Below are 21863 nucleotides of genomic sequence, written 5' to 3'. Positions count from 1 at the left end.
TACACAAGGTGATACAAGTCACTATATCCGAAGACCTTTTCATTCTTAAAAGACAGATTATTTCAGTTTCAAGTTGGGAAAATACTGTCCAGTCACAAAATAATCAAAGCAGGAGCTACCGAAATTCCCCAGTTGATTTAGCCCTTTGCAATTTATGCAGGGTTAAAATTCCGATAAAAACGGACGCAGAAACCGCATAATACACGAACGATATGCTGTTCTACATCTGTGCACGTTTCATAGATGTAGCGCAAAGAAAATTAACGATTCAATTTAACGCCGCTGTCAAATTCCTACAATTCTCAAGATTAACAACCAGTACGTCTAGACATTCGCGTTGACTAGTGGCGAGTGAAAAATTTCCAATCCTTGGCCTCCATTTGGACCGTAGATTCGTGCGATCTAGACGGACACTGCCATTCCAGATCCGTATATTTATATACTTAGGTTAAACATCTGCTTCAGGTACATCAGCCTAAAATTGATTGACAAACTTCAAGTAGCGCAAAACTAATTTCTAAGGAAATCTTCGAATGCCCAGTGATTTGATAGAAAACCCGAAATATATCGAAAAACTAGGATCAACATTTCGGGATTACATCAGTTCCCTTTTCAAAATATTCATTACAGGCGCAGCACAATCTCATAATCCCATAATTGCTATACCAAATCCTTGTCAGAGCCGTTCCTGCCCAGCAGATAACCCTTCGGCACATTTCTAAAAGTGGGGAATTCGCTCGCTGCCTAAGGTCCTCGTACCCTTCAAAACAGAAGTCCTCATGGGCACCGAAAATCATAACCCCAGTTCTACATCAGGCAGTAAAAGAAATAGTGCCTGTAGAAATAAACGAAAAGAATTTATTAATTAGAAGTTTTATCAAAAATATAGCAAACAGATTTATTAAAATTAACATAAAAATAAATCATAAAGGGAACTGAAGAAAAGCTTCTGGCTTCCTTAAACTAGATGGTATCTAGATCGTCATTTAATTGGCTCTTAAAAATAAACTACCCCGCAGACGCGACATATAGCTAACTCTTGACGTAAGATATTGTTGATGAATAAAATTAAAATTAAAAAAATAATTTCTAAAACAATTTTATTAATATTAAATTCCATGAGAAAGTCAGAAAACATCCAAACAATTTAAAAATAACACAACATTAAACAATATTTCAATAAAACGAACTTTTAAAAATATATAAACACAGGTAAAGAAATATGTAACAGGTCAATTGAAGTCCCCGGCCTGATACATTGATAGCGCTACTAGAGTTAAATTCATATGTTTTTTACTTAGCCCTAACCTTAAAAAGATGCGTGTATAAATTTGACAGATGTCGGATCATTAGTTTGTGAATTGTAGCATTTTGAGTGAAGCAACTTTAGTTATTGTGAAAATCAATTGATAAAAAGGAATTTCGCATATTGATAAAATATTACTTTTTGAAGGGAAAAAATAAGTTGAAGCAAAAACTTGGCTTGATGTCGAGTTTCCAGACACTGCCCCAGGAAAATCAACCATCAAGGATTGGTATGCTAAGTTTAGAAATGGTGAAATGAACACAGTGGATGCCCAAAAGGTTGTTCCGTACGAAAACATTTAAAACATTCACAAAATGATTTTGAATGACCGTAAATTGAAATTGAATGAAATGGCAGACATTCTAAAGATATCAACTGAACGTGTACATCATATAATTCACGAATATTTGGGTATGAGAAAGCTCTGTGCAAAGTGGGTGCCGCGCTCACACAAAAAAGTAAGCTTTTTTGACCAAAAACAACGATGAGTTGATGATTCGGCGCAGTGTTTGAAGATGATCAAGCGTAATAAACCCGAGATTTTGCATCGATATGAAACAATGGATGAAATATGGCTCCATTATTTCACTCCGAAGTCCAATCGACAGTCATCCAAGTGGACTGCACATGATGAACCCGCTTCAAAGTGTGAGAAAATGCAACAGTCGGCTGGCAAATTTATGGCGTCTCTATTTTGGGATACGCATGGAATAATTTTCATTAACTACCTTGAAAAAAGAAGGACCATCAATAGCGACTATTATATACCATTACTGGACCGTTTGGAGAAAAAGAAAGTGCCGCTTCATCAAGATAATGCACCATGTCAAAAATTAATGAATTGGGCTTCGAATTATCCCCTCATCCACCGTATTCTCCAGATCTGACCCCCAGCGACTATTATTTGTTATTAGATCTCAAAAGAATGCTGGCTAGGAAGAAATTTTCTTCGAATGGAGAGGTGATCGCCGAAACTGAGATCTATTTTGAAGCAAAGTACAAATCGTACTATAAAAATGGCATCGAAAAGTTATCAGTGTATCAGCCTTGAAGAAAATTATGTTGAATCAAAATACTAATATTGTCAAAAATGTGTTTTACTATAGTAGGCCGGGGATTTTCAATTGACCTGTTATGTAAATATAAATATTCTATACATTATAAAAATACAAAATAAGTATTTGAAAAATAATATTAAGTTTATTCTACAATTTTTACCCGATTATTTCTAAGAAAATGTTCTTTGTTTTGTGAACATCTGGGTAACGACACCTCTTATGGTGGCTACATACCTGAGCATTCGGGGCGATTTTACACAGAAAATTCAAAATACGCATGATCAGAAATGAATTCAGTCAACAGCTTTAGCCGAACAGATTTCAAATCGGTTAAAAGTTGTATTATGCATACACTTTGCTTAGTTCCATTGTTTGCCTTATAACTTTCAGCGCTTAGCTACGAACGGAATAATATTCTAGGAGTCGCGAATCGGGCTAACAAATTTGAACGAGACTGGGAAAAACTGATGGGATTATGAATGACATAGGTTTTGTCTTCGAGAATATAACCTTAGTTTTCATTGTATTTAATTATTACCACAGAGAATTTTTTGATTGATAAATATGTATTTAATATTTATTAATAATTAATAATAGCACACATAATTATATACAAAAGTTATAAGAAACAAGAAAAATTAAAGTATGAATGTTTCCTTTCAAAAATCTTGTGAAATGAAACCTAAAATAGTATTTAATTTAGTAGAATTCTATTTTACAAATAGCAATTATGGGCAAAATTGAACGAACTAAATAGAATAATATCTTGAAAACTATGAATTTTGCTTTCCTCATATTTCATTGGAGTGAAAGGAATTACATTTATAATAAATAATTTCATATCCTTAATATAATTGATTTGTGTTGATATTCTTCGCAGCACAAAATTTGTCAAAAAACATGGAGCCGGTTTGGTTGACGTACTGGTAAATACAGGTACTGGTTTGGAATCCTGCTGGGGCCTGGTCGTAAATGTATATTTGTGATTGTTCTTAGGAAAGGGTGTAAAATCCGACATGGAAAATGATCCCAGTCACCCCAGTAACCAGTCTGGGTAAGACCGGACGTCTTCTGGGATGATCTCCAAGTTGGTCACTCGCCAGTCGGTAGGCTTAATGCCGAGGACCGTAATTAGGAACCCAGGGTAAACAGTAGGTCCAGTCCAGATAAAACAGAAAAAATTACCTTCGCTTTTAAAAGGGAAACTCTAAAATATAACTAAAATTTAAAAAAATATTGAAGAATTTCACAGCTAGTGAGGGAAAATATGTTCAATAATTATCTTATATAAAATAACTATTAACTTAAACATAACACTGTGTAAATATTATAAATAGCAATTGAAAAAAGGTTGAAACAATATGATAATGTCATATTACTACTAATTTGATTTATTTCATAGAAGAGTTCAAGCATTTTAAAATATATCAAATATATCAACATATAAAAGTAATCACCCATAAACCTTACTATACCCAATAATTGGTTTTTTAGCTTCTTTCTCATCTTACAACGGTACTTAGGAAAAAATCTTTCGGGCTGCCAAATTTTCTGCCTACAACATAGAGTTAAACCTATTAAATACAGTAATTTAAAAAAGAGTCGAACTGACATAAAGAGCAGAACCCATATTATTCTTTAGACAGCAGTTACACAGCATCATATCGCTGCGGTTTCAATATGGTACTTCATTTTTTCAATTGCCCTAACGTGCTTCTTAGCAAGTTTATCTTTTAGCTTATTATTTCAAAAGATACTAGCACAATATCTTCTTATAATTACTGTGACTCTTCCATTCAAATCATCTTATAATCTTAAACTTATATTTTCTTCTTACTACTTAACCCTAGAATATAACCATGCACTATACAGTAGATATAAATTTGTACATGTCTATATAATTCTTCTCTCTATCCTTAACAGATGAATTCTTGTTTACGCTATACATATGTTATATTTTGTCTCACCAAATAGAGGTAATATTACGGTATAAGTAAAACATAGAGTAATTATAACCATAAAAGTAGCTTTGGTCTAAATAATTCACGCATAAAAATAATATCCAAAAATAAAGACAAGCGATATCAAATTGAAAGTAACTAAATGACAGATATTCAAATGAACCAATCAAATTGCTTCGGGGGTTTTAGCGTACCAATTCAAGAAAACCAATAAAATGGATCGAAAACATAACCGCGATGTTATCTAGTTAGTAGGTCGCGAAATAATTATACAAGGTCACCTATAATTTTATATCTATATTTTCTGTATGGAAAATATATGGATCGATTTTTTTGAGACTGACATTATTTTGTTTTTATTGTCAAAATTCAAATAAAAAACTTTTATTTTTTATATTTTTAGGTTAGAAAACAATTGTCTGTAAAACAACCCACCAAAAATTCGTCACAAACGGATCAACGGTTTAAGAATAAGAGAGAATAAATAAACAGAACAATGGGTTTTTTATATTAAACGACATTCCGTTAAAAAACGTTTTAATCCATTCTATTTTCATTTATACGGATTTTTTATTACAATCGCATCAAGGCATCGGTTTAGGTACGTAACGATGACAAACAAACATTCATTTTTATATATTAGATACATGATTATAAAAATCCCAACGCCAACTGAAACCATATCAACTTCTAAGCCATCTAGATCTCGATGTAAATGTAACACGATTCGTATATTCGTAAAAAAGTATAAAATAAATAAGGAGAAAAAACCCGAACGGCTTTCGATGGAATTCAAATACGCACCGAATAGAATTTTATATTTGACTTTTTTTATACATTTCCCAAGATAATACATTCGACATAGATTTCGATATTTTTACCTTGTTATTTATTTTTAATTAAAGAGAATAAATATTTCCAGCAATGCAATAAAAATACAACAGATCGATTGGATATTGTTCCCGTGAGCTATTTTTAAAACGCGTCTAGAATTATGTATCTATTTAATATTTTGTTTAATAGCCTATATATCGATTTTGGTGTATGGTATAGCGATTTTTATTTATAAAATTTGTTATTATTGTTTGTTTTATTAAATATGGAGTATATTTTATTTAAATTTATTGGATAGTTCCTTTTTGTAAAGTTTAGTAAATTAACTTGTATATAACTAAAAATGAATAACTAATAATAAGATAAATTTTGGGCAGATTTAAGCAAATTTTTGCAAATTTTAAGCAAAATTTTGTTTTTCAATATTTGTTTGTCGAAAGAAAATGGCCACAAAATATGGAATAATTGCTATGGAAATATAGTAAATGGAAAATACTAAAACTAAAATTCTATTTCCCCATATTAAATATCACTATTATCAATAATTTCACTGTGATACGGGATCGATGTTTTTATAGGTAGTCTAATATTTTGGAGCGGGTTTAGAAATTACTTTGTGATTAAAATATATTATATGTTAAATGTTATAAGATATACCCAGACATATAACCTATCCAAAGTAGCAGTGAACTCGCTTCATCTCAATTTATGGCGTCACAATGGACAAACAATGTTGTCGTATTTAAGCTTGACATTATACACATTTTAATTAATTTTGTCTTTAATACATAGCAACATTCTGATGTGAATAATATAATGAAACAAAAATGTTTTCAAATACAAGTTATTTTAACATTATAGTACATATGAGTTGGATTCATATATTATCGGAGAGCTTAAACTACAATTAATAAAACAGCCACATTAGATTTTAGATTGGCTATTTTATTACATTTACATTGAACTCTTATATAAACTATCTATGGTATCTTCTGGAAGCTTAATCTACCTAATTAATAATCTTACATCGAAGCATTATATTTTATTTTCATTAGAGAATACATTTACCTGTTTATATTTAGTTTCTCTTTTCTTCATTGCTGTGTTTTCTTGTCATAGCTTTCTGATATGAACTACATTTCTCATTAGGTTCTTCTGTTACTACATGTGTTGTTTAATTTTCTATAGTTATCCTATATTAGTTATATGGTTACCTTTGGTTGTTTCCACTATCTAACCTGTCGTGATAATACAGCATTAAATCATAATGCCAGACCCAGAAAGTTCCATTTATTGACTGTCACATCTTGAGCCGTTAGTTAAATCAATAACTAAGCTGTTAATATCCAACCTAACACTAGTTTCTGTGAAGCGCTTGCAATCCAATGAAGGAATTGAGAGCGCCATAGGTGAAAACTTTCACCACCTTCCAGACTCCGGGAGAAATACTGAATCAGGTAGATTATGTATAAAAATAGGCGCATGGTTGTAAATGTCATCCTCCTTAAAAAACAACGTAACATCCGAAAAGGACAACCATTCCAATCACGCCTGTAATCAGGCAGGTAAGATGTCTTTTGAGATGATCTTTGACTTGGTCACTGGCCAGCCGGTCTGCTTAATTTATATTAAGGACCGTGACTTATAAAGGACATTTTTATTAATTTATAAAAGCACTAAAAGTAGTCGATTTATAATTTCTATAGTTTAGATCATAGGCAATAATAAAGATCGTAACTATAAACAAATCATCAAAAAAATCCTCAACGCATTTCATGTTTTAGGTTGCCTAATTATATTTTCTTTATCCCACCTTGATCACTTTCCAGAAAATTTGGGAAATATGAGTGAAGATGAACGATTCATAAGAACGATTTCATAAGGATATTAAGAGGTGGAGAAAATATACCAAGGAAAATGGAGCATTGATATCACATGCTTCAGAAAGACCTTATAGATTCTCCCCACGACCTAAACTCTCAAAGAAATCTTACTGGAAAAAAGAATAGGTTTCAGTGGGTCCTAGTAAACGTCCTATGACTAAAAAGAAGCCACTTTCAGATTCAGCATGCCTAAAAACATCACAAAACGTACATAGCTTTAAAAAAAAAAATTGCACGCCTGTATAATTAATCTGATTTTGCTGGACACATATCCGACTTTTTCGAAATTCGACGTATTTTTCGAAATGCAGATTTCATTCTGGACTAAAGAAAAAAATGCTTACCAGAATTGCCTTATGTTACGTACAGACCGGGCCAACGAAGGACAATGAATAAGATTCGGCGTTGGATACCGAACATTCGTTGGCCTTCGATGAAACGTACATATTGCATTTGTTGTTAAGAGCAAAGTGTATATACCTACCGTCCACACCGCATTCGTCGATTCCATTCATTTCTTTTGATGTTACTGACACTCTACGGATTGCAAGCGTGTGCCAACAAACCTATAATTTATAATAACTACAGTCAATTCAAAATAGCAGTGACTCGAGTGTAAATATGTGACTGTCTAAATTTGTAAATTCGTTTTACAGTCAGAAAATATTATCCTTGTCATTTTATTCTATTTAAAAAAAGATAGAATGCTGTTAGAGAAGTTCCAACATGTAAAGGAATGAGCCAGCAAAAGTTGTCCGTTTGCTAAGCGTCTGAAAATTCCCCAAAATATTATAATTACGGGTTATAAACCGGCAAACGTTGTTTTAACCTTTTGTTTTAATACATTTGAAATCGCCACATTTTTTATTGAAAATATTTTTTGTGCGCCTTGCAGCTGTACTGTATAGTACGGTGTATACTACGGACACGGTCACTAAAATATCTCAAAAAATAAAAAACAATATAACCTTAAATTCGCCAAAAAGGAATCGTCTTTATGCGAAACGGGTAACGAATCAAGATCAGCTTGGTGTTTCAGAGATCAAATATACGAAATGTATAAAACGAAATGTAAGTAGTTTTTTCAATCGAAACTCAATTTTATACAATTATTTCAGAGAAAATTGTTAGTCTGGAAAGTGTCCATAAAAATCCAAAACTTGTAGAGCTATTTGAGAGATGTAGAACATCTGTTCATACATTGTTGGCTAATATAGGATTTAAGTGGTGTAAAGATAACCCACGAAGGGGTTTAACGGAACTTCCAGAGACAGCTTTTAAAATAATACAATTTTTAAAAACATATAGCAAAATCAAGGAAAAAATATATCAATTTATATATTTAAATGAGATATGAATATTTCAGAATTGTACATTGGGTTGCTCATGGCAAGATGATAATAAATATAGTGTAAAGACCACAAAAGTTGATTGAAAAAGGTAAACTTTTGAATAACTATCGATTAGGTTTTGTTAGTCATAACATTTATTCATTGCAGACATAAAGTTCTTCATGCTGTTATGTTAAAATAAATTATATTTAATAGAATATTTGTTCAATTATTTTATTTATATTAAAATTTTGACAAGTCTCCCATGTCACTGCTATTTTGAATTGACTGTAGATAGTAATATGACAGTCATTTTCAATTGTGTTTAGGCTATTTAACATATTAAATTCCCTATATATTCGTAAACTTGATTAAAGAACTAAGTAGTTTAACTTATTTTGCTTGAATTCAGTAACAACATATGGGTTCATATATCGTCTGGTGGTAAGTATTGTACAAAAGGTTTGTCTTTTACCGTCTGGTTAGCATTCAGATACTGTAGAAACATATACTGACTTATTCTCACTTGTATTACTAAATTTATCGAATTGTATTAAATATAATTTTTCATCTTATTTGGTAAACAAATTACCTTGACATAAAGTTAAATACACTTAAGCATAACTAAAGATACTTAAAAGAGTGAATACTTACTTTAGCAGAATGTTATTGTGATGAATAAATTACCGACGCTCTTATTATAGCAACTGGTTCGCGACTAACAAGATTTAATGACAATCATTTCTCTAAAATGTTTCTGTCTTGAAATGAAAATACACAACTTATTTGGAGTTTTTACTGGTGAATAATTACTTTAGGGCTTTAATATAATTTTAAAACATTTTGAAACATAATTTTATACAATTATTTCAGAGAAAATTGTTAGTCTGGAAAGTGTCCATAAAAATCCAAAACTTGTACAGCTATTTGAGAGATGTAGAACATCTGTTCATACATTGTTGGCTAATATAGGATTTAAGTGGTGTAAAGATAACCCACGAAGGGGTTTAACGGAACTTCCAGAGACAGCTTTTAAAATAATACAATTTTTAAAAACATATAGCAAAATCAAAGAAAAAATATATCAATTTATATATTTAAATGAGACATGAATATTTCAGAATTGTACATTGGGTTGCTCATGGCAAGATGATAATAAATATAGTGTAAAGACCACAAAAGTTGATTGAAAAAGGTAAACTTTTGAATAACTATCGATTAGGTTTTGTTAGTCATAACATTTATTCATTGCAGACATAAAGTTCTTCATGCTGAAAATAGGAATGGTTCTATTTATGGTTTCTCTAAGTCCAAGGGTGACTACCATATTAACCATCAATTATAGTTATGTTCAATGCACCATATCTACCATATATATATATATATATATATATATATATATATATATATATATATATATATTTATATATATATTTTTAGTTTTTAATATATATATATATATATATATATATATATTAAAAACTGCATTAAAAAAATTAATTAATTGATATACCTATACTAGTGTGGAAAAAATTTAATGTATATATTATAAAACAACTCTAACTTATAAATTATTGTGGTTGTATAATTAATTGTAGTTTTAAGTTCTTCGACAATATATATATATATATATATATATATATATATATATATATATATATATATATATATATATATATATATATATATATATATATATATATATATATATATATATATATATGTATTAGATGTATGTTATACTAAAATGATGTTATGTTAAAATAAATTATATTTAATAGAATATTTGTTCAATTATTTTATTTATATTAAAATTTTGACAAGTCTTCCATGTCACTGCTATTTGAATTGACTGTAGATAGTAATATGACAGTCATTTTAAATTTAATACTTTTAAGAAAATTTCTTAAACCAGTAATGATAAGTTTTGATCTCTTGATTTATTTCCATATATTTTTTTAAAATTCAATTTCTTTTCCACCAGACTAATAAAGTTCTTTGAACACGTAAACCGAATGAAAAGCGTAAAACCCTTTCGGCGTAAAAAAATAAATAAATCCTACGTAGGTTAGAGCTGGGCCGCTGAGGTGGACCAATTTTTGACCGACTATATAGCACTGGCCATTTAAGGAAACGTTTTTGCCCCACACAAAAAAAAAACGCAAAACATGGCAAAGGCCGTCGACAGTTTTTTGCGGTTTAGCTGGCAACAAAGTGAGTTAAAAATGAAAGAGCGTCCACGGGAAGCCAGAACGTCACAAAAATGCGACCTCGGTTATGTTAGACAAAGTCAAATCGCCTACGAGAAATTGAACATAAATATTGTAGCCGAAATTAATAACTTAGCATTAAGTTATTATAATATTTATATGCTAATATTAGACTTAAGCTTAAAAATATACTACTCCAACTATTTTTATATTCATTATCATTTATAAGTTTAATAAAGCTTTTTTATTACACTGGATGTAGGTTTTTATAAAAGAGCATTTTGATACTTTTGATGTACTAGACTCTATAAAATATCAGCAAATATATTTGTTTGTTTAGCTCGCTTAGTCGTGCAGTGGTAAAGGCGACAGGATGGTCCTCCTACTGTTGGGATAGTCGCGGGTTCGAATTCTGCTGAGGCATGGTTGTAAATTTATGTTTGTGTTGTTTAATATTTGTGATTGTCCTAGGCAAGAGCGTAAAATCCGACAAGGTAAATGATCCCAGTCACGCCAGTAACCAGGCTGGGTAAGACCGGATGTCTTCTGGGATGATTTCTAAAGTCCGGTCAGTCGCCAGTCAGTAGGCTTAATGCCGACGATGTCTTTGTTTATTTATTGAAATATGGAAAGTATTCATATATGAATTTTTTTATCATTATTAGTTAATTTTATTCGAAAATCCTACGAAAATACGTATAAAGGCACAAATTCAATGATTTTATCTAAAAAAAAACAATAAATTTCTAAAGTGTTAAATATGTTGAGTTTTGCAAGTTTGAATATAAAAAGGAATATTAAATTTAAACATAAAAGAAACATACATAATTCTAGTTAGAATTGCGCCTACAGCTGATTATCTTTACGAGAGAATTGAACTTTTTCGTTGACTTTGTTTTTTATCTATTTATTCTATTAACTTCATTAGAAACAGAAAGTACCGATTAGTGTAAAAGTCAGGCTTTTGGCGTTAAGATAAGTTGGTAATAAACATTAACTGAACATAGTATTCGACCTCTAAATTCTATAAAATAGGAGTTATAAAACATACAGTTACTTGCTCTTTTCGGTGTTGTACTGTCTAGTTCCGGCCAATGTGAATTTGAATGTATATGTGAGAATTGAGGATGGATACGTGGTAAAATGAGAGAAACTAACGGGATTATTTATGGTTTATTTATCGTTTTTATGGTTATCGTTAATTGTTATGATACAGGATGGATGTTTACATATATATTCCTGTATTTCGATATAATCTTTTATAGATCACATATGTAATTTCAAATTCTGAAAAGTTTCAATCGCCACTTGTTAATACGGAAAACAATGTCATTGAAATTGAAGTGCCCTGTATTTACAAAACAAGAAATAAAAAAAACACTTAATAATGTATAATTAAGACAAATTAAAATTGTACCGATAACAAACCTACTGAAAAATGCTGTGGTGATAATTTGAGATACATTTTTATTTTTAAGGGTATAAGGTACAAGGTTAAAACGTGTTTTTGAAGGCTTTTTTTTGACAGTTAATATTTATTATATTATATTTATAGTTATTTATATGGTTAATGGTAACTACAAAAAAGAGCACAAAAACAAACGTTCAAATTACATACATTTGATGATATTTGATTTGGTTTAATTTTTAACTGTTCCGTGGGACCTAAATGTGTATCTAATATTGTATCAAAATATTTTGTAATATTTGGGTAAATAAAATGCAACAATTTTGGTTTTGAAGTTTATTGTAATAATAGCCTTACAAATTTATAAGCGCATGAAAGTGCGGTACTTCATCTAGAGTTTACAAAATCTGTGTTTAGGCTATTTAACATATTAAATTCCCTATATATTCGTAAACTTGATTAAAGAACTAAGTAGTTTAACTTATTTTGCTTGAATTCAGTAACAACATATGGGTTCATATATCGTCTGGTGGTAAGTATTGTACAAAAGGTTTGTCTTTTACCGTCTGGTTAGCATTCAGATACTGTAGAAACATATACTGACTTATTCTCACTTGTATTACTAAATTTATCGAATTGTATTAAATATAATTTTTCATCTTATTTGGTAAACAAATTACCTTGACATAAAGTTAAATACACTTAAGCATAACTAAAGATACTTAAAAGAGTGAATACTTACTTTAGCAGAATGTTATTGTGATGAATAAATTACCGACGCTCTTATTATAGCAACTGGTTCGCGACTAACAAGATTTAATGACAATCATTTCTCTAAAATGTTTCTGTCTTGAAATGAAAATACACAACTTATTTGGAGTTTTTACTGGTGAATAATTACTTTAGGGCTTTAATATCATCGATACACATTACAATATATAATTATGATAAAACATTACTAAAATAATACATACATAAGAATAGTACACATACAAACTCTGTCCTATGCGACCAAAACAACTACGACACACGCAAATTTGGAGCGTTTTAGCTCACAGTTTAAAATTATATAATTTTGAACATCAATATTTCTCTCAAACCCACTTTTCTTGAAGAAATAACCGTTTTTCTGGGTAAAGTAAAAATGTAGAATTGTCATAAATTAGTTTTTCAAAAATCGGGTGATCACTGGAATAGGCGTATTAAAATTTCCTAAGATCATTTTAAATAAAATATTTAAAAACCGTCATAATATTTCACAAAATCAAGAGCCTGGAATTCATTCGAAATGATTGAAATGTGTTCTAAATATTATAGTTAACGCAAACAGTCCCGAGTTAGATAATTTAGTTTTTTGAATTACCACAACAAATAAATTACAAACGTCCGCAGAACATACCGAGCTTGATACTTTATTACACCATTGTAGTAGATTTGATTAATGAGAATTTGTCTGGATTGTCCATCATTCATTCCGAAGGAATAAAAGCTTTCTCGTCGAGGATAGCACAAAACCGCTCACACCAGGTTGCATCTGGAGATTGGGCACCTCTCAAGCCAAGCTGTCGCATTCGAGGCGAAATTACCGGACCATTAGCGTTCAATTTCTCAGGGACGCGTTGGCCCGACAATTCTGGCCGTCCAGAATTTAATCGAGGTCGCATTTTTGCGGCGCATTCGTTTCGGTAGGGGACGTTCCCTCCATTTTCAGCTCGCTTTGTTGTCCGCCAAACCGTAAAAAATTGTCGTTGAACTTTAACACGTCTTGCGCTTTTGCCGGTAATGAAAATGTTTTCTAGCAGATATCAGTAAATATATCTTATAAAGTGGAAAGGATTTCGACCACAAAACATATTATTTTGAAGATGCGACTTGTTGAACGGCAATATAAAAGGTCATTGAGGATTTAAGTTTAAGACGATACGTAATTCGGCCTTGTGACATTCTCGTTGGTATGAACTTGACCATATATATATAGTGGGTACTGAAATAGGGAAATTTGGCTAATTAGTCAATTCATATATTATAAATCTTCAATAAGCTTAGTGAAGCAGATTTAATAAACTACTTAAAGAAGTACGTATATAACGTATGTTTTTAGTACTACTTAAAAGATGAACAGCATATCAAAATGTAGGCCCACTGCTGTCGCAAAGATGCAGGTGCACAATCCACTTATAAAGAAATTATACGAAAATAGTGGGAAATGGGAAAGTTATTGAATGTGCTGGAAGGCCATGCGGATAATGGAATATGAAATATGAAATGTAATGTAGAAAGCCACAATTCAAGCAATTACTAAGGCTTGGTTATTATGATGATATAACACGACAGATAAAACCCAAGCCAATTACATAGTAACTCAAATTACAGAAACTTGGCGTACTACTCAACATCAATAATATGTATTACAGTTCTACCTACATATTTTGAAAAGTTTCTATCGTTACAATATGGTATATAAATGACCATATTGTGGCCTATAATTTTGCAGTAGCTAAGTATTCTTCTAGTAAATGTGCTTTATTACTATTAGTAAAATGTGTTATTTTCAAATTCGACACAGATTTATTTATATGTATTGTATTTAACGATAATCATATATTTGTTTTAAATTAAATTCATACTGGTATTTTTATATCTCTTGAATAAGCATATTTTGAAAACACAAAGCAATAACTAAATGAAATATTTAATAAAAACTTTAAAATCATGTAAATAATTCTGTTAACCACTAATATTATTAAATTTTTTTGTTTCCTTTTTACTCGATGTTTCTTTTAACTACTTACTACTTGCGGTTCATTTCGTTACCAACTCACTGTTTTATAAGTGAATTTTTTAATATCTGCAACTCAAAGAATGGGTATAGGAATTGCTAAATATTACCTTTATTATACTTTATTCTAGCTTTCTTAGAGAAGCTCGTTAACAGCTGAGTAATATAACATATATTGTCCATGTGTTTGTGACTTTTTGATGGATCAACAGCTATTGTTGACCATGTTCTTCAATTTTATATTTATTGTATAATGTTCTTTTCCAAACCATATCATGTTTCCAATATTTTATCAAGACCCTTGGAAGAAAATTCTCATAAAAATATATATTAGGTGTGTTTTGGGTCTATTCAATCTCTGTATACATTGAATGAAAGTAGATGAATATATTGGAAAATTCGGGGCCATATCAGTTGTACGATACAGCATTCGATACATCCATTAACGGGCAAGATTCGTAGATGTTTAACATTCTCCCAGGGTTATGATTATAGTCAAGCCACATTATGAAACAAACAGCTCACATCATCATATTATTCACACGTATATTGTTGACAATAACAAGTACCAATATAAACAATTTGTTACTTGTAAACAACAATAAATATAATAATATATTTCCATTTATAATTATTAATTTTACTTATACAGAACAATGTAGTAGCTAATTGGAAAAAATAAACACAATTACCAGTACAAAATAAATTGCTATTATACAAGCAAGTGTTGAAACCGATATGACCATGCGGAATTGAATTATGTAATGTTCTGCGAAAAGTAATATAAAAACGAGCTTTCTAGAACAAAGTCTGGAAAAGTATCCTAGGTGCACCCAAATGCTACAATACTGATTATTTACCCTGATATCATCAGGACTGCTACTCAAGAAATCAAGAGAATTAAGAGGAGACATGAGGACAGACTGCATTCTCATATCAATAATGAAGTAATATAACTTTTGGATAACATTAAAACAGCACACTGACTCAGAAGAATCAAAACATTTTACCTTTTATAGTGTAGAAAAACAGCGGTGTTAATACATAAACATTATTGGATCAAAGACTATGATAGGGCCGAGGCGTCCTCCTTGATATATACCTAGATTTAGGTTAAAGTAAAGATAAATTGTAGATTAGTTGGTAACAACTAGTAACAGTGTAATAAATAATTAAAAATGTATTATTAATTTGTTCAATATATACAGATGCTAACATCTAACGCTAAAATGTGCATATTCGAAATTCTTTAAGTTTCGTTGTTCAAATTGAAGAAATGTCAACACAGTATATGAACAAATTGAACAGAATATTCTTGTTAAAGACCATTAATACTGAGCAATGGAGCTGAGGTCATCCTTTTGCATCTCAAGATTAGGAAATGCGTTGGAAGTTCGAGTGAGACATTGGCACCAGATACAGCATCTTCAGATTACCACATATTTCAGATCGGTGTAGCATAGTTTGGCAGTCTCACGGTTTGATGTTCACAATATGCTCAAAAATTATTTTATAACACAATCTTTAATTCTACAGCGATGCCCCGAGATAAAATATGTCAGACTAACTCCATATATTTAAGAATTTCATACACTTTTTCACTCAATAAGTAGCTGACCAGAGCATTCGCACATGCAGATACTAGGATTCACCATAATATTCATGTTCATCATAGGCTTACACTACATTTTTCCCCTTCCGAGGTAAGAAACCAGAATATGAGAAATATTGGCTTCTGAAACTTCCTATGTCTTTATAATTATACTATAGTTTTCCTTACTTCTAAAATATTTTATGAGCTGCAACCTTTCAAACGCGCAACATTATGATATCATTGAATAAGTATTACTAGAGATATGAAACAACTCTGCAAAAAGCAGATGCTACTTTTTGCCAACTTTATATACTGACTTTTTTCTGTCACATATATATTCTATGTAATTTTTTATATATATTGTAACTTAGGGTTTTAATTAAATATTTCTGCCAGTTATTTAATTCAAAATGAAATTTCTTTATGGTTAGTAATATTCAAGTTATTGCAAAAACAAAATTATTCATTTTCTGTCCTCAAAACCAATAATTACTACTGCTCTACTATTAGTCTTCACATTAATCGGATCAAAAGCCACTTTATTAATTAATGTTTATTTTTATGGCCCTTTTGTGTTCGTATTAGCAAGAGCTCCCATTCTGCTTGTTCTCCATACTCATTTACATGGCTAAAAAATCCTTTTCGTAAGATTTATAGTCAAATTATTCTATTATACCGGCAGAATTGCCTCCATTACATAAAGCTGTTATAAATTTATTTAATGGGCATTATGCATTGCTAAATTACCCAGAAATATGAGAATCCTAAAAGTAACAATAACCAGTTTTAGTTCTAAAAAACTATAAAGAATTATCTTACTAGTACTTTGTAAGATAACTTTTGTTGTATTTTAGTTTCATTTTTGCTAGTTAGGATACAAAATGGTTCGGCCGTTATACCAAAATAATGCAAACTTAAACACTGTCGCAGGAAACCTAACTGTCATGCATTTTCGTGTCTTATTTTACATATAGTCGTTCCAATACATCTGTCAACGCACGTCGTAGATGACCTCAAATATATTGCCTCATTTACCCTAGTTAAAAAGGAGACTAATACGTCAAAACATCTAATTGAATCAGTCTCTAAAATTGGTATTTCGTTGGTACTGGTCGACACCGCTGTCGATTGTGCATACAATTCTTCAAAATATTAGTGATAATAATTGGAGATTTCAAACCATTAAAAAAATTGACTGATTAATGCATTGACTATTTTATTGGAAAGACTATAAACAATTAGAAACATAAAAACATTTATGCCATGAGTTCAATAACGTTTCCATCTTTCAAATAGATTGTGAACAACTTCAATCAAATATACTTTTTCAAAAGCTTGTTCAAAAGGTACCTCTAGCAGTTTTATCAGTATGATTACTAAATATAATAATATGACATTCATACAATAATATAATGTACTCCCCTTACATAACGTTCAAACATATTAATTGATGGAATGAATGGAGTATCGATTTATTCTTCGCAAAATCTCTTAAGGTATAAGATTCCATTCTTTCAGAATGACGAATTGTAAATAATGCAATTTAAAGCATAGCTAGATTTTGAATTCGAATTGTTTAAGGAAAATAAACATTATAACAATTATGCCGCACAAAACTGATAAACTCAATTTTAAAAGCAGATACAAATTGTTAAAAGAATGACATATCTTCTACTTAGTCTTTAAAATAAATAGCAAAAAAATGAGGTTTTAAAAATGTTTTATAAGAGTAGAAAAAACAAGTAAATAGTAATTTATAAAACCTGATTAATTCATGAAATATCCAATGTCTTGAATCTTGGTATTATAATTTTGTGCGCTTGCAGCTGAAGAAGATTTGAGGAAGAAAAGCTCGTATATATTAATTAGTTGAACAATAGTTGCTTGACAATAAGTTTTACTATAGAAATCAGCGAACTATTAATTCCTCATTGAAAGTATATACAAATAATTATCATTTGCTTCTTTGACCTAATTCGTTAGCTTTGAATTTCTATCAAGTTTAAAAAGTTGTTATGTGAAATACTTATCCATGAATCCATGATGTGAAATCCATATGTGGATCTACTGATTAAATATATCAGAAATATTAAATTCCCTACTTTTATTCTCAGAATAATATTTCTCTTCTACTAATATGATACCATAATACCGGAGCAACCGTCCATAAATCTTCACAATCCAATTCAGAGTAGAGTTGATTCAACCGTGAATAACACTTTTTCTATTTTGTATTCGATAATAAATCTATACATTTCATACTAGTTTGGTTGGCGTAGTGGTAAAGGCTACAGACCAGTCCTCCTACTGTTCTGATAGTCGCGGCTTCCTGTTGGTGCATGGTCCTAAATTGATATTTGTGATATCTTATAACTCTAGTAGTCCACAAGGCATGAATCCTAAAAAAGTCATTCCAGCGCCAGTAATCATATTGCGTAAGATTAATTGTTATAATATGATATAAAATGTTATCACTGGCCAGTCAGTAGCCTTACCGTAAGACCGTGATTCAGGACCCACGTTAAGCGCTATATCCATTTCAGGTAAACTCTCGTGATAAAAAGATACTTTAAAATGTAAAAAAGCAAGTAATCATGTTTATTGATAAATAAAAGGCTAATTGCATTTACTGTAAGATTAAAGTAGCGTCTCCTTCACAATAAGTCGTAAATAAATTCGACACATCGTTTCCAATCCATCTATAACTGGCTAAACCATCGTAAGATACTTGCAGCAGTATAATAATTCTTGGTAAAACGTGTTCCGCTTCCAAAACTGTTCGAAGAATACGCCGGTGAATGCAATCGAATAATGTAGCTTATATAAATCTTTATATTCGAAAATATTGCTTGTTTAAAAACGTTGTTGTTATGTTGGTTAATTCATTTTTGTATACATTACGTTTAAATTATGTTTACGTAATGGTATCTTTTATGAAGCATATGTTTTACCGTGACCTATATTAAACAGAAAATGTCTGAACCTTTGTTTTCCAGACGCCTAAAATTGCTCATAAAAGATACCTGAAAATGTAAAATACGATGTAGAGAACTCAGACGAAGGCGAACGTGTGTTTTCGGAAACCTTCAAATTTGATTTAATGAAGAAAAATGCGTATTAATATATTCTATTATATAAGCCAGAACTTTTCTCCTGTGTTTAAGAATATTGCACTCTCTTATAAAATGTGCTCGCTTGGTTGAAAGTTATATCAAAACAACGGTAAAGATTAAAAAAAAACGAATTCTGTTCATAAAATAATTTGTAAAATTGACGACCAGTTTTGTGTAACTTATAAAATTGGACAAGACACATTGAATCTTCGAATGAAAATTTTTGAAATTGTGAAAAGATAATATTGAAAGAAAGGTTGCAAGTTGGTATTTGATTAGCTTGAATGTTCAACAATAGCTTGAACCATTAATGACTTGTTTGACCACTCTTCAGCAACCTTTGTTGCAATACCTGATGAAGCAAGTGTAAGTGCAATTTATTGATCAAAATCTGGAGCACCTAAGATAAAACTTCTACCTATTCCATCGTTTGACTATCTTCATAAGCATATCGTAGACCTATTTTGGTTCCTGATTTGAAACAGCAACATTTCTTTGACTGGTTTTTCTCAATCCCTATGAATTGTGTTGGGTTTCACGTCTCAACTCTTAATTAAATGCGTTTTGCATCGGGCGTTGTAAGTCCTGATAAGTAAGTCCTGTATTAATCCTTTATTAGTGAGAACCAAGCATAGGCCCTCAATTGAAATGACTTCTTCATTGTGAGTTTTTTCGTCAAAGCAAACAACCTTACTTATTTCGTAATATTTTACATAATATATATTTTACACAAATTTTAATAATTTCACTTCATATTTCATAAGCATTATATTAATATACACACTATATTTTTGAAATATATTTTTTTTAATATCTATTCCAGTTCGAATTGAATATTCACGGCTATGACAATAAAAGATAAAATAGCGTCTATCTATTATTCGTACTGTAAGCTTTTGTCCAAATTCCAATATACAAGGGTGGTTCAAATATGATGGAGATCAACGCTGTAGATCGTGTAGGTCGTGGCTTGAGTATGTGATAGCTGGGTCCCTTACGTATACTGTGGCATAGTTTTCGTGGGGAGCGCCTATTTCACGCGCGTGCTACAACCATGAGTGAACGTCAAGTGGCGACCGCCGTAGCGCAACGTATTGTCATTCGTTGTTTAGTGTGGGAAGGTGTTAAAAAGAAGGAAATTTTTCGGCGTTTGCGAAATCAGTTCGATAGTGAGTGCCTGGTTACGGCTGCCGTGTTTAAATGGTCTAAAGCATTCAAGGATGGCCGCGAAACCGTCAATTATCCACGAATACCTTCAGTTTCGTAAAATAACGGCGTGATGGCTTCCTAAACTATTGAACTTAGAGCAAAAATTTACGCGGTTTAAAGTTTGTTGCTGCTGGCTGACGCGATACGATGCGGAGGAGGGCGGTTTTTGATGTCGGTTTTTGTCGTCATGATGTTGTCTAAAGAGTGGTGGAGAAAGGAGGAATGGGTGCCAATCAAGGCGAAGACAACCAGGTCCGCGGGTAAGGTTCTATGTACGGTGTTCTGGGACCGGGGCGTCCTATACGTCGATTTCCTATGAACTCAACGTACTAGAAATACCTAGAAAAGCTGTATATTTTTTGTATATTTTTCAATAACAAATAAACGTGTCAGAGTATTTGTCTCGATAATATTTTAACTACCGTCGTACAATGCAAATTCACAGCAACTTCAGTCTGCCTTTGGTGGCCTTACATCTTGAACTATGATACCTAGGCCGGGAAATAGTTGAAATAGTTTAAAGTTTTGGGGGCAGTCAATTCGCCTTTTGTGACCTTACAGCTACAGCTACTTCAGCCGATTGCAGCAGTAATAATATGTGAAAGGTTTTAGAAAACAAAAACTATTAATTTATTTGAAAACATTATTTTACTTAATGGAATATAGAGGCGGATTATTGACACCAAAGTTAAAAATAGGCCAACCTGTCTCACTTGTTCATTATTCAGGTAGTTTTAAAATCAAGAGGCCGGAGTCAGGGTCGAATTATATAACATATATATAAAGCGAAATCGAATTTTAGTGCGCATGCCAGGCGTGGAAATGTATACTGTATATATCCCCTGGATATAAGTTGTGTATTAATAATTTGACACAGCCACAGTCAGCTACAGACACAGACTAAATGTAATTTATCGATAAAATTAGGATAAATTATTCGCAATCACAACAAAAAGAGTATGCACGCCAGCGATAATAATAGTTTGATTAATTAAAACCTGTCTAAATTATCCACAGTTCAGCCAAGAGGAAAAAGAACTTGCGCTTTAGTCGCGAACAGCACAAAGCCACTAACTCGAAGTTGCATCTGAAAATCGCCCCTTAAACCGAGCTCCCGCTTCCGAGCGAAAAATTATCTCACCATTAGCATTCAACTTCCCAAGGACACCTTGGCTCG

The 21863-nt window shown here is 31.2% G+C and overlaps 1 protein-coding gene and 1 long non-coding RNA gene across 3 annotated transcripts in view; both read left to right on the top strand.

Annotated features, from left to right (window-relative positions):
• LOC143206497 (uncharacterized) overlaps nucleotides 1–21863 on the top strand; it is a 192743-nt gene that overhangs the window by 113744 nt on the left and 57136 nt on the right. The gene's annotated exons all lie outside the window — the stretch shown is intronic.
• Nucleotides 7989–8625, top strand: LOC143190996 (uncharacterized). The gene is made up of 3 exons (XR_013004377.1): nucleotides 7989–8113; nucleotides 8409–8482; nucleotides 8542–8625. It is a non-coding gene; the product is annotated as an uncharacterized LOC143190996 (long non-coding RNA).

Source organism: Rhynchophorus ferrugineus, unplaced genomic scaffold, assembly GCF_030347505.1.
Source record: "Rhynchophorus ferrugineus isolate W39M unplaced genomic scaffold, kcgeb_rfMv2 rfM1, whole genome shotgun sequence".
NCBI classification, from domain to species: Eukaryota; Metazoa; Arthropoda; class Insecta; order Coleoptera; family Curculionidae; genus Rhynchophorus; species Rhynchophorus ferrugineus.
Note: the sequence above shows the minus strand (reverse complement) of the source record. Positions and strands in the feature narration are given on the sequence as shown.